The 13,007-nt window shown below is 32.1% G+C and overlaps 1 protein-coding gene across 1 annotated transcript in view; it reads right to left on the bottom strand.

Annotated features, from left to right (window-relative positions):
* Window positions 1–12,611, bottom strand: part of LOC106459945 (tyrosine-protein phosphatase non-receptor type 4-like) — a 265,493-nt gene extending 252,882 nt beyond the window's left edge. Inside the window, exons 1-2 of the mRNA XM_013919617.2 lie at window positions 12,421–12,611; window positions 7,064–8,778 (exon numbers count right to left, since the gene is read on the bottom strand). The gene's annotated coding sequence lies outside the window, so the exon portion shown is untranslated. The remainder of the gene's footprint in view (window positions 1–7,063; window positions 8,779–12,420) is intronic.
* Between the last annotated feature and the right edge of the window lie 396 nt (window positions 12,612–13,007).

The raw sequence follows: 13,007 nt of genomic DNA, 5'->3' as shown, positions 1-13,007 counted from the left end.
ATATTTGCTTTTAAATTAAGAAATTAACTAATGTATAATACTAAAAGTTGAATTATAATCTACAGTTTAATCTCAAACTTACAGACATAAATTCATGAAATAGAAGTTCAATAAAATTTTTAATGCGAGTTAACAAACAAGATGACATGGCCTTTCACCTGTGACCCATCTCAAAAGGGTTAAGGGACATTGTCTGCTTTCTGCATGTTATTATTCTATGTTCACTGGTGCATTACTTTATTTAATGCTGTAGTACTCTGTGTTTATTAATATTTACTTTTTAATTAAGAAATTGAGTAATATATAGTACAAAAATTTGAATTATAATCTACAGGTTAATACCAAAGTTATTAACATAAATTCATGAAATCGTAGTTCTATAAAATTTTGAATGCGAGTAAACAAACAAGATGGCTTGGCTTTAGAGAAAAATTAACAATATGTTGAACTTGCATAGAAGCCGACCTATAGGTGGCTCTTTGGTCAGGATCTTGGCGAGCTGAAAAGTGTGCTTCTCTATCACGAAATTGCTCCTGACTTCTTCTAACTGCATCTTGGTGAACAATTTGATGGGCTTTTGTATTTTGGGTTTATTCCTGACTTCTCACTGGATAACTTGGTGAACAAGCCTATCTCATTTTTGCTATAACTTGCATCCTGACATTTCATTTTCTTTCTCAAAGTTTCATACTTTCTCTGTGATAAGTGACTTTTCTGTTTAGCAATTTTTAACAACTTGATTTTTGATGTTTTTGATCACTTTATACTCATACTGAAGTAAAAAAGAATGTTTGTGTCACGTACAAACATCATGTTACTACAAAAATCCTGCAAATTTTTATGAAATGAACCCTAAACAAAGAAAACATTATTACAAGTTTAACACAATAACAAATGTATTATTAGATATCTGTTTGTCTGTTAATTTCCTGTATAAATTATTTCCAAGGAACTTCAGCGATACAAGTCCTTTCTTAATTAAAACTAGTTTATTCTTTCTTGATACAACTTTTAAGTACACAGAATTTCTGCAGTCACTTTAAACTAAACAACCTTTATAACACACGCTATAAATCACAGTGATTTACATACTTTACTTACGGTGCCTACTGTTCGCTTGACTCAATTATCTATCTCTTAAATCTATCTGCATATCTCTCTATCCCTGGCTTTATTTGCTGGGCTTATATACTAAAAAAAAGAGAGTGCCTGGCAAACACTCGGACATTCGCAGGGTTCCTCGATAATTCATTATCCTTCTAGAAACTCCAACATGCATGCTCCCAGTGTTGCGTGACTTCCACTGTCGTAACAGTATAATGTTTGCAGAAGATTTTTCAGCATCAAGTAAACGTGTTTTAAGTTAAAACATTATTAACCTTGTTGATAATAGGAAGTTAACATTTTCCTAAACTGAAAATGTATTTCCAATAGATATTTACCTCCTCTCACAAAAATCTTTCTCAACTTATACTGCCCTCTATCAGCACAAGTTTGCATTCACCACTAGCCTTGATACTTTCACTTATTTCTGCATATTAACATGCAAATGATTATGCAGCAACCCTCCATCAATAGAAGTGTGACACTACCCCGATCATAACTAGCGCCCTCTCTAATCTTGCAGCTGTTAACCACTGTAAAATTGGTCAGAGAACACCAAATCACACCAAAAGTGTGGAGGTCGGGTGGGAAATGTGAGAGGAGCTAAGTATCTATCAAATATACATTTTCAGTTGAGGAAAATGTTAACTTCCAATACAATATCTACCTCATCCAACAAAAAGCTATAATCACACATTGAACTGGTGGAGGGCCAGTGAGAAGATGATCCCCCTCTAGAAAATGCCCAAAGGAAAACCATGGGGGTGTGAGAAAGAATAAAAAACAACACCCCCCTGGGAGATTGCACCACTTCTGAGCCAGGTATACTCTTCATCCTTTAGTAATGTCACCAAAAAGCACAAAAACATGAAGGAACCCAAAGGAAAAATTACAGAAATAATGGAACCCCTTATGTAGAGTGGCCAGGATGCGACAGGCTGTAAATGGGAGTTCGAACTCAACCAATACCTGGCAGCATCTGGAATTGTACATCAGGTCCATGGTAGAAAGTGGGCCCTCTACCTTTCACCTCAAAAATGAGTAGCAGCAGGGAAGAGGAGCTTCTGTACCAAGAACCTGCCTCTGCATGTGCAAACCTCAAACACAACCAACACCAAATCCCCCAGAAACCAACATCTGGCAGATATTATGAAGGTGGAGAGCCCATGTTGATGTTCCTCTCAAGTCCAAAACCTAGTGGCATTGAAAATGTTTCATCCAGTCTGTGGTATGAGGAGGGTATCCAGCCTTATACATACAGGAATTCATGTGTTTCACCCAGCTACAACCAACACCAGATCCACTGGGAACCAACATCTAGCAAATGGAAGGAAGGAGGAGGACGGTAACAAATCAGGACTTATGTGGCTGGTCCGACTTCAACCAACACCCAATCCCCGAGAACCAACATCTAGCAGATGGTAGGAAGGAGGGTGCCTCAGCCAGGGACGCAAACTGCAATATATGATGGAGTGCTAGATCCAACACCTTGCAGCATCTGGAATTATACATCAGAACTGCAGTAGGAAATGCTTTATGCCATCTACACCAGCAGAATGCCACCACCCTACACTCAACTAAGTGGTATTGTGCACACTCAGGAGGATAGGCCACCATGGTCCACCACCCCAGCAGCTAGGAACTAGTAAGTGGCAGACCCATACTCCACTAGAAGGAGGGAAAAGATACATTGGATAGTCCAGAGGACCACAGCACAGGAGACAGTGCAATGGATGACCATGATACACATGAAGATGATCAACCAACACCCGAAGCAGGGTCTGTAACTGTACATTAGGTTCATGGTAGGAAGATCCTCAACATCACAGTGGATTTAAGACTAAGTATACCTGGTCAGGCAACACTCACCACAGAGTAGGATCAGATTATGCAATAAAGGCCCCTGCAAAGAAAAAGAAAATTAACAGAGCATTTACCATCCACAGATAAACAGTTTCAGAACTGATGATGTCCCCCAGTGAAGATGGAAATGTGCAGCCAAGGACATGGTAAGGTGATGGATCTGTAGAGAAGAAAAACATGAAAAAAAGGTGAAAATCATCAGAAGAAAAGGAAGAAAAATAGCAGGCAAATTCAAACTCAGTAAAAGCCCCTGCAAAGAAAAAGAACAAAGTATTTACCACCCATAGATAAACAGTTACAGAACTGATGATGTCCTCCAAAGGAAGATGGAAATGGGATAGAAATAGGAATAGGGATAGCAAGGAAAAGTGATTTCAAGAACATGAAGACTATAGGTCCAATGGAAGACAGGGAAAAAATATGGAGGACCACATAGAGCATAGAGGTGCTAATCCAGAAATCAAGCAGGGCAGAGAAAGTGGGAAAAATGAAAGGAACAAAACAACATGGATAAGACTGGCAACTGGAAAACACAAGCAAAAGCAGTAAACCAAAAAGCCCACAACAAGTGGAAATCAAAAGGCCCCATTCAAAAAGGATGATATGTGAGGAACCGTAGGATGGGAAGGACTATAACCCCTTAGGACAGTCTAAGAGCAGTAAATGTTCCACGTACATAGCTAAACTGCCATGGAGAAAGAAAGAAAGTATGGAAAACAAAGGAAGCTACACACAATAATCCGGCCCTTTAGGCGGGGGACTGGACCAAGTCACATGTGAAGATAGAATGCAGGTACTGACAAATGCATGCCTGAGTGTTGCTGATGGAGGAGTGTTCCAAGATTGATATGGAGAGAGAACTCAGAAAGAGACCTTCAGCCCAAAACCTCCTGAGTGTCGAGATACACCCATCAACCAGAAACAGAAGCATCTGTAAAAGGTTACATTCTGGATGAGGAGGAAGAGGAACACCCACAGTAGAATTGTTCCGATCCAACCAAAAGTTGAAGTTGGTCTGTGAGGGAGGGAAAATGGTAAGAGGAGCATCTAAAGGATTCCAAACAAGACTCCATTGGTCTAATAAAACCCACTGATGATGAGTCATGAGGTCATGACCAACAGGAATAAGAGCTTCAGGATAAGCCCATTTCCTCAAAAGAGAGAGAGAGACCTTCTCTAAGTAGGAGAAGGAGAGGATGAAATGCTCATACGAGAAATTCCATAGCTCGCAACTGAAGTGGAGCAGGTAGGGCTCGACCGAGGAGGGAGTGGGAAAACACCCCAAGGTAAACCAAAAATCATTCCACTTTGACCAGTAACCCACTATGACAGTGACTTGGAGAAGAAACTAAGATATAGGACTGAGTCATCTTGTGAGAAGGCAAGAAGCAGCCATATGTCGATAGAAAGGTGGAAACAAAGGCACCTGAAATCAATCAGGTGGACATGGATGGGCTGCAGCAGTTGTAGTCATGACCACTTGAAACTGCGAGTGCATAACTCATGAAAATGAAAAGGAGAGAAAATAAATTTGCAACTTTCCACGAAAGAAAACAAAAACAGTAAAGAACGTAATTAAAATAGCAAAATTAAGAAAGTAAATAGATGTGGATAAGTGAATCAAACTATTTATTCAATTGGACTGCCAATCAAGAAGTGGTTAACACCTGCAAGATTAGAGAGGGCACTAGTTCCAATAAGGGTAGTCTCACATTCCTATTAGTGGAGGGTTGATACATAATCATTTGCATATTAGTATGCAAAAATAAGTGGGAGTATCAAGGTTAATGACAACCAAAAATATGTACCAATAGAGGGCAGTGCAAGTTCAGAAAGCTTTTTGTGAGAGAGGTAAGATATTCTATCAAAAAACATGTTTTCATTATTTAATTTTCAAGTCATTTGATTTAGAGAAGAACAGTGGGCAATTATTGCATAGTTTTAAAACAAGTGTAATGACATATGCATGGTATTTTGTCAACATAAATGATTCATCTACCCAGCAGAAAATGTCCACATTAAAAAATAAATAAATTGTGGCACAATGCATAAATTATAACCTCCAGAAGAGGTCTATAATATGAAACCATAAGCAGTTTGTAAGGTATTTAAAAAAACAAAAGATGAATGAAAATAGGAAGAAAAATATTGTTAGAATAATGCAGTGGTTGAAAAAGTTATGAAACTAGCACAATTCCATTCCTGTTTTGTTTGTATGGAGGTGGGCTCATACTACTTGATTCATTGAATGTAATCTATTAACTCGTTTGTTTATTAATTGATAAGTAAATATCATTAATTGCCAGCCCTTATCAGTAATAGTAGAACATATTTTCACAATTTAATTATCATCTTACTTGACTTACAGAATATCAGCGTGCAATTACTGAATATTTGAAAAACAATAATGACAACCATGCAGTGGTATTTAGTCAACATTAGTGATTCCTTTGCTACGTATGAAATGTCCATAAAACTTGTGACAAAACAATTTTTGGGATAATAAAAAATGTTACTTGTAAGAGGTCTATCACATGTATACATGTGTCACTCAAAAATTATCAAAACAATGTGAATGAAAATAGTAAGGTTAATACTATGTTAGAAAGATGCAGTGATTAAAAAAATTAAAATAGCACTTACCTATATTTTTTTTTTTTTGCTTTATGGATTGTAGGGCGCGTGTACTAACTAATTAACTGAATGTAATCATTTAATGAGCAAGTCGATTAATCAGATGGCAAATACTACTAACCACCCAACTTTACACTCATGCATATGTTCTAAACAGCTTGTAATGTGGCATGTTGAATTATCACAAAAAAGGGTCAGTGTGTATTGAGAATTAGCTGTTATCATGTATGTTCTAAACAGCTTGCAGTTTCAAATAATGAATTATCATGAAGAATGATTACAGCTGCTATCATAATGAAGCTTAAATGTGTATATATGGTCTCAACAATGTGCAGTGTGGCATGATGAATCATGAATTATTATGAAAATGAGTCACTCCATCTATTCAGAATTAGATGCTGTCTTGATGAAGCTTAATTGTAAATATATTCTAAACAACCTGCAGTTTGACACATGAAATATCATGAACAGTGGTCAGTCCAGGTATTTAAATTAAGCAACTATCATGATAAAGCTTAATCATGTCTATGTTTTTAAAAGTTTGTTGTGTGGCATGATCACTTATCACAAAAAAAGTCAATCCATATACTGAGAATTAACTACTACCGTGAAAAAGCTTAATCTATATACACTGTAAAAAACAGAGCACTGAGTGAAATGCAAGTCACTTTATGTGGCTGGCACCTTGTCAAATGCTTTCTGAAAACCATGATAAACCAAATCCATGCCCTTACCCTCATCTTTTAAAGCAGTAACCTCTTCAAAGAATGTCAAAGTAAGGATTTTTTTCCAAGTGAAATCATTTTTACAATTCAACAAAATTTAAACTTTGTTAAATGACTTTGCAAAGCATCTTTATCAAAAAATTTGACCACCACTGATGTAAGATAAATAGAACTATTATTAACAGGACAATTTTAACACCTCCTTTGAAAACAGAAGCAACATTAAACACCTTTAAATTTACCGCATTCAACATACCTGAAAGCAACCTATTCCAAATATCAACAACTCTGTTAGAAAAATAATACTGCCTTAATTGAAAATAAATACCAACCTTGCCAAAATTTATATTCATGTCTCCTAGTCTTACCATTCTCACCATTAAGTACAAAAACAAAATTATCATGAATCAACACTATCAATTCTTTTAACAATCTTAAACACCTCAATCAGATCCCCTGTAACTCTTCTTTTCTCAAAATAAAACAAATCCTCCTATAACAACTTTCTTGTCAAGTTCTTCAATGTATATATTAATGAATACTGTCATATTTTTAAATAAATATCCCACCGCTGGTATGCCCCACACCTGAGGAAAAAAGAGCTCTAAGAAACTTTTAGGCACATATTATCTGCACATGTGTATAACCCACAAGCCAGTGATACAGACAAATTTTGGAAGACAAGAAAAATTAAAGAATCCTTTTACATTATGGTAACACAATAAACTTCACTAAACAGAGATTCCAGATTAGAGGTGAGTAGCCTGTGGCTACCAATAGTTGAATCTTCAGGAAGTTTTCCACCAATCAGGACATGTCCTCCACATTGCTAACAGACATACTTCTTAGCCGATTGATGAATCGCTCCACGTGTTGAACAAGAACAAGAGCAACATAAACAAATATTTGGGATAGAAAATTAGTGATTTCAGTCTTAAAAACAAAAAAAAAAAAAATACTATATTACCCGCAAACAATTATACCCCACAGTTGGCATTTTTGCGAACTAATTTAACATATAGCCTGCTGGTTATTTGCATGAAAATAGGGTATCTCAATAATACTGGATAATCTTACAATGCAGTTTTAAGAATTGTCCAGTAACACTTAAGCTAGAATGTTCTCTCCCTCTCTTTTTTCAAAGATGATAGAACTCTTCCAAAGTGATAGATGTAAATAATAAAATTGTTTATTTTTTTTTACTGATCTACTATTTACTGTATTCTGCTTTGAAAAAAATACTAAATATAAAAAAATTCTGGTAATATAATGAAGGTTTTAATTTAAACAGTTCATTAAATATTCCTTGAATGTTACTTTAATTGTGTGTTTACCTTTGGCAAAAATTTGTGGTCATTTGTTTTCTACAAATTAAATGGTCCATAATGTGAGAGCTATATCCAATTTCAACATTCTGTACTATTAGGCTGACAAATTATTGTAATATAACAGTTGATATCCTGACAAAAAGATATAAAATAACTGTAAGCCAAACAAAAAATACCTATGAAGAGATTAAGAAGTTAGCTTATTGCTATCTTCAATAATGGTTAAAGTACAGGTTTCATTAATTAGAATAGGCCTTATGACTGTGTTGGATGAAGCAGATCTAAAAACCCAAAACAATGTGTCAATTCAGCATTGTACATTAGAAATATAATACTCCATAAAATTAAGTATAGTGTATCATTTCAATAACCTATTGAGTTTTAACTGTTAAAATCTAGCCCAAAACTTATATCCAGTTGAAAACTACATATCAGTGTAAGTAGAGTTCCAATTATTTATTACTATTGGCTGTTAGTATTACAATAAGTTTTTTCTTTTTTTTAGCTTATCAGTTACATTTTAAAAGTTACAAGTAAATGTTTTTCATTTTGAATATGTATCAATTATCTAAAAGTTCAAGCCACTGTCACTGTTCTGTAAAAATTCTAAATAATGAATTTTGTTTATAGTGTAAACTTTAAGAGATTTTCTCTTAAACTTTCAACAGCAGCTCATGGTACAAATAGCAGTTGAAACTTTCAAACACTTCCAATATTATTATTTTTTAGCCTTTACAATTCAGAATCTAATATTATTTTTATAAATTATAAAGATATCTTTAACTTTTAGTTCAACCTTTTTCCAGAGCTACTTCTCTACTTAGTATTTACCATTATCACAGAATTTCAATAGGTTAAAAATGACAAAAAAAGTTGGCAAGTTTATCAATGCAATAAATGTTTAACCTACATATAAAACATTAAAACCTAAAATAACAAAAATCAATATCTTGAGTGTATACTCTACTGCAAATTTCCTTAACCCTAACTTGCATGTAGTTTAATTGAAATTGACTTTATTCAAATGACGGCAGCAACAATGAACATTTGACATGTATGTGTGTACAGTAACAAACATTTAATTCTTGAACATTTCAGAATATACATATTCCATCTTCAGCAAGCTATATCAAAAAGGATAAATTATTAGGTACAAATATTTATAAAGTTTAAACATTTTATAAAAAGTAATTAAAATACAGAATAAAAGGATGAAATAAATTAAGAGACAATCAAATAAACAAAGAATATGATAATGCAACAATATTATACAAATATTCAGAACAGACTTAATTGTAGTGAAGTTGTGTTATTATTTAAAGTTAGGAATTCATTTATAATAGATACACTTTCTTTAATTAAAAGTTCAATACTGAATGATCCAAATGAGATGACTTTGAAATTCATAATCAAGATGGGGTGGTTGTTGTTTTCACTATATGTGCAAAATGTGGAGTCTGATAGATTTCATAGTTTTTTTTACCAGTTCTGCTTGATACTCCCATATGTTTGCAGGCTCGCAGGTGTAATTAGCATATAGTTTTGCCAATGTATGTGGCATTACAGCCACCAAATATGTATTTATATATGATCCTGGAAAACATAGGGATAGGTAATAGATATTTAGATCAGAATAGATTTTGTATTTTGAATGATGGTTTAAATATCATTTGTAGTTTAACTTGTGGATAACATGTTTTAATTATTCTTAAAATTTGTGACTTCACTATGAAACTTTGCTTACCTAAAAAAGGAATGATCAGTCTTAATTGTTATGTATCAACAGTGTATTGTTTCTTTCAGGATTCAAATTTGTGAGAAAGGAACTTGCATATCAGAGCTTGAATAAAATGCAAGGGATTACCATTGTTTATTAAAATGTTCTATAAGGTGGTGATTTCGGCATGAAGAGATAGGTAGTTAGAACAGAAGTTATACTCTCTACTGAGAAGACTAAGTATAAGGTTACATTTAAAGTAACTTGAAATAAAACTGTAAAATCAAGTATGTAAGCCTGTATATGTTTTTTTTTTATGATAAACATGTTATGAAATGGTTAACAAATCCGCTGATTTAGATATCAAGAAAAGGTATTTTACCATTTTTTCAGTTTCACAAGTAAAATTAAATTTAGGGTGTTTCTGATTTCATGATACATTTTTACCCTTACGAAGCTCTACTCACATCAAACAATTTTCGATTATTTAAATATGAATATTAAAGAAAACAAATAATGAAAATAATAATCTGGTCAATGACTATCAAATCTTGTTACATTTTAATGGATTTCAACAAAATATCAATATTAACACAAGATCAGAATGGAGAAGTAGAAAGTTGGTTAAATCTTGTTTAGATCATGTGTATAAAACAGTTACAGGTGTAAATGTAAAAAGTTATGTGATCAAAGAAAAAATATCAGATCATGGGATTATTTTGGTTAATTTCAAAAGCAGTTTAAAGAAAGTAAAGCAAACTATGAAAAAGAGCATAGAAAATGTTTAAGTGTTTAATAAAATTAAAATAAATAGTGTTATAAATTATATAAATAGCTAGAACTGGGAAGAGTTCTTAAGGTTAAGAGATCCTGAGAAAATGTATAAAAAACTGGTTTGTGTGTTAAATTAAATTGAATTAAAATTAAAAAATCATTTCAGATTAAAATAAGAAAGAGAAACACACAGCATCAAGGTTAATGTCAAGGGTAAAATGAAAGAAACATGAAAATGCATTAATGAATTAGTAAATAATCATGTTAGTGATGAATCACTTGAAGAAAAATAGAGCAAAATTTTATCAGTACAAATATAAATACTACAAATAAGATAAATACTCTGAAAAGTAATTATAATAATGAAAATAATAATAATTATGTTGCAAATAGAAAACATTATCTTCAGAGTGTAATCTCACAGACTAATACAATTTATTTCCCTCCAATAACAGAACTTATTAACATAGTAAATTTAATGGATATTAACAAAGGACCAGGAATTGATGGTATGCAAGATACATAAAACCATGTATTAATTTATTAGCAAAGGTTATAACATGCCTATTAAACTTAATTTATGAAGAAGGGAAAAAACCTGATGGACTTAAAATATCAATGAAAAAAACCTATTTATAAGTCAGGAAAAAAAAAGATTTCAATAATTATAGACCAATTTCCATTTTACCCATGATTAAATAAATAATTGAAAGGTACATACACAACAAAATGTTGGATTTTATTGAAAGAAATAACATTATAAACAAATGTCAATATGGATTTATCAAAAATAAAAGCAGCACATTACTATTATAAAACTTTTCAAATGATGTAAAGTATAAGGGGAAAGTTATAAAACTGGTTCAAGAATTATTTGAGCAATAGGGTTCCAATAACAAGAATTGGAGAAATAATGAGTGATCCAATGACTATAAAATATGGTGTTCCACAAGGTTCTATTTTGGGTCCACTACTATATAGTTTATATATTAATAATATTGTAAATACAAGTCCAAAGAGTAAAATATATCGATATGCAAATAATACAGCTTTAACTGCAACTCATGTTGATATGGAAGTTGGCAAAGAAATTTTACAAGTTGATTTCAATAAATTAAGGTATTAGCTCAATATAAACGAATACTGATAAAACAAAAACTATGATATTTCACTCACAATATACAAATATTTTATACTTAGGACTAATTATAAATATATATATATAAGTATATATATGGTTCAACAAGTAACATTCACTTAAAAAATATATAATTCCAAAAAGAATTATCTTAAACAAAAGTGATGAACTTAATGCAAATGTTACAAATGAAATTATAAGAAATCGGTTATTTGATGTAAATGCAATTTATAAATACATTATAATTTTGAATTTCTATTACAGTTTAAATCATAAAGTACTAAAAAATCATATGTATAATACTAGAACATTAGAAAATAAGTATTATGCAATACCAAACTACAATACTAACTATGGAACAAGAGTAAAAAAAAAAAGAGTATAAAATACCATATATAATGAACCAACTCCCCAGGGAGTTATGAAATATAAATACAATTACTGATTTAAAAAATAGATCAAGATTGGTTATTAACTGGCATTCATAGACAAACTGATTAATATTCATTGAATGGTACTTTATGTATGTAGGATTAATATTTTCGTTAATTTAACTTTTTTATTATCTATGTTATTGCTTGTTTGTGATAAACGTACAATAGCTTTACAGGATATTATATTTTTGTGTTATGTTCAATAAGTTGTTGATTTCAGATATAAGTTAATATAAAATGATGATAAAGAAAGACTTCTTATACCAATTTCGCCTTTTTGTGTTTTGTTTATTTATATTTATTAATAAATAGAGAAATTTTTGGTCACAGTTATTAAGGAGTTTCCACAAATAAGCTGATCAAGCTTCGTGGAAACTTCTTTATTTTCATACTTATTTTTTATTGATATGTACATACTGCATGTGACAAAATGTAAAGTAAAAAAAAAAAGTACTAGTACTAATAGTAATACTCAGTTTTAGTAATAGTACTACTAGTCTTACAATTAACTGATTACGAGGTGGTGCTGTAGCTTATAAGTTACAGTTACACTACTACAACTAGTAAAAGTAAGCTTAGTAATAATAAGTTGGTAAATGAAAGTAGTACTACTATTTCTAATATGTTACATACAAAACTAGTAGTAGAAGTAGTACTACACCACCACGTACCACAACTTGACATAAATCCTTCTTAATCTCACCTGAAAAGTTATAATTATTCTTTTAAAATCAATTTATATTTCTCCTTTTCGGTCTCAATCAAACCTCCTCATGTACAACGTCAATACCTACAACATTTGTTAAGTCAGTGATATAATTAACTAAAACGGAAAATTATTTGCCGAATCACACACAAGACGAAACTTCGAATTACACCTCAGCCAAAATGGCGGTCAAATCAACAAAGGTCACGTCGTTGAAAATAGTAGTTAATTGTTGTGAATATAACAATATTCACATTTTGATTAAAAATATAGAATACACGTGCAGTGTTCATTACGTGTTAAATTAAATAAATAAAAAAAGGTTTATTATTCATTAACCATTTTATACCCAATGTGGGGTTGTCAATATACGGCGAGTATTTCCTCAACTAAATTGAAGACAGAGTTTAATAAATAATGATATAAAATTTTTATATTTCGTGTTACTTTTTATCATGCAAAGTTCAATATTCTAATTATCATTTTACCCTCCCAGTTTTCTTTTAAAGTTTACATGTGCAGGTTTCCACACATTATAAGTCCCCCACTAGGTGAACGGCAGGGGTGAAATTCTGCCGATACTT

Source organism: Limulus polyphemus, unplaced genomic scaffold (genome assembly GCF_000517525.1).
Source record: "Limulus polyphemus unplaced genomic scaffold, Limulus_polyphemus-2.1.2 Scaffold685, whole genome shotgun sequence".
Classification (NCBI taxonomy): Eukaryota; Metazoa; Arthropoda; class Merostomata; order Xiphosura; family Limulidae; genus Limulus; species Limulus polyphemus.
This window is presented reverse-complemented; position numbering and strand designations above follow the sequence as displayed.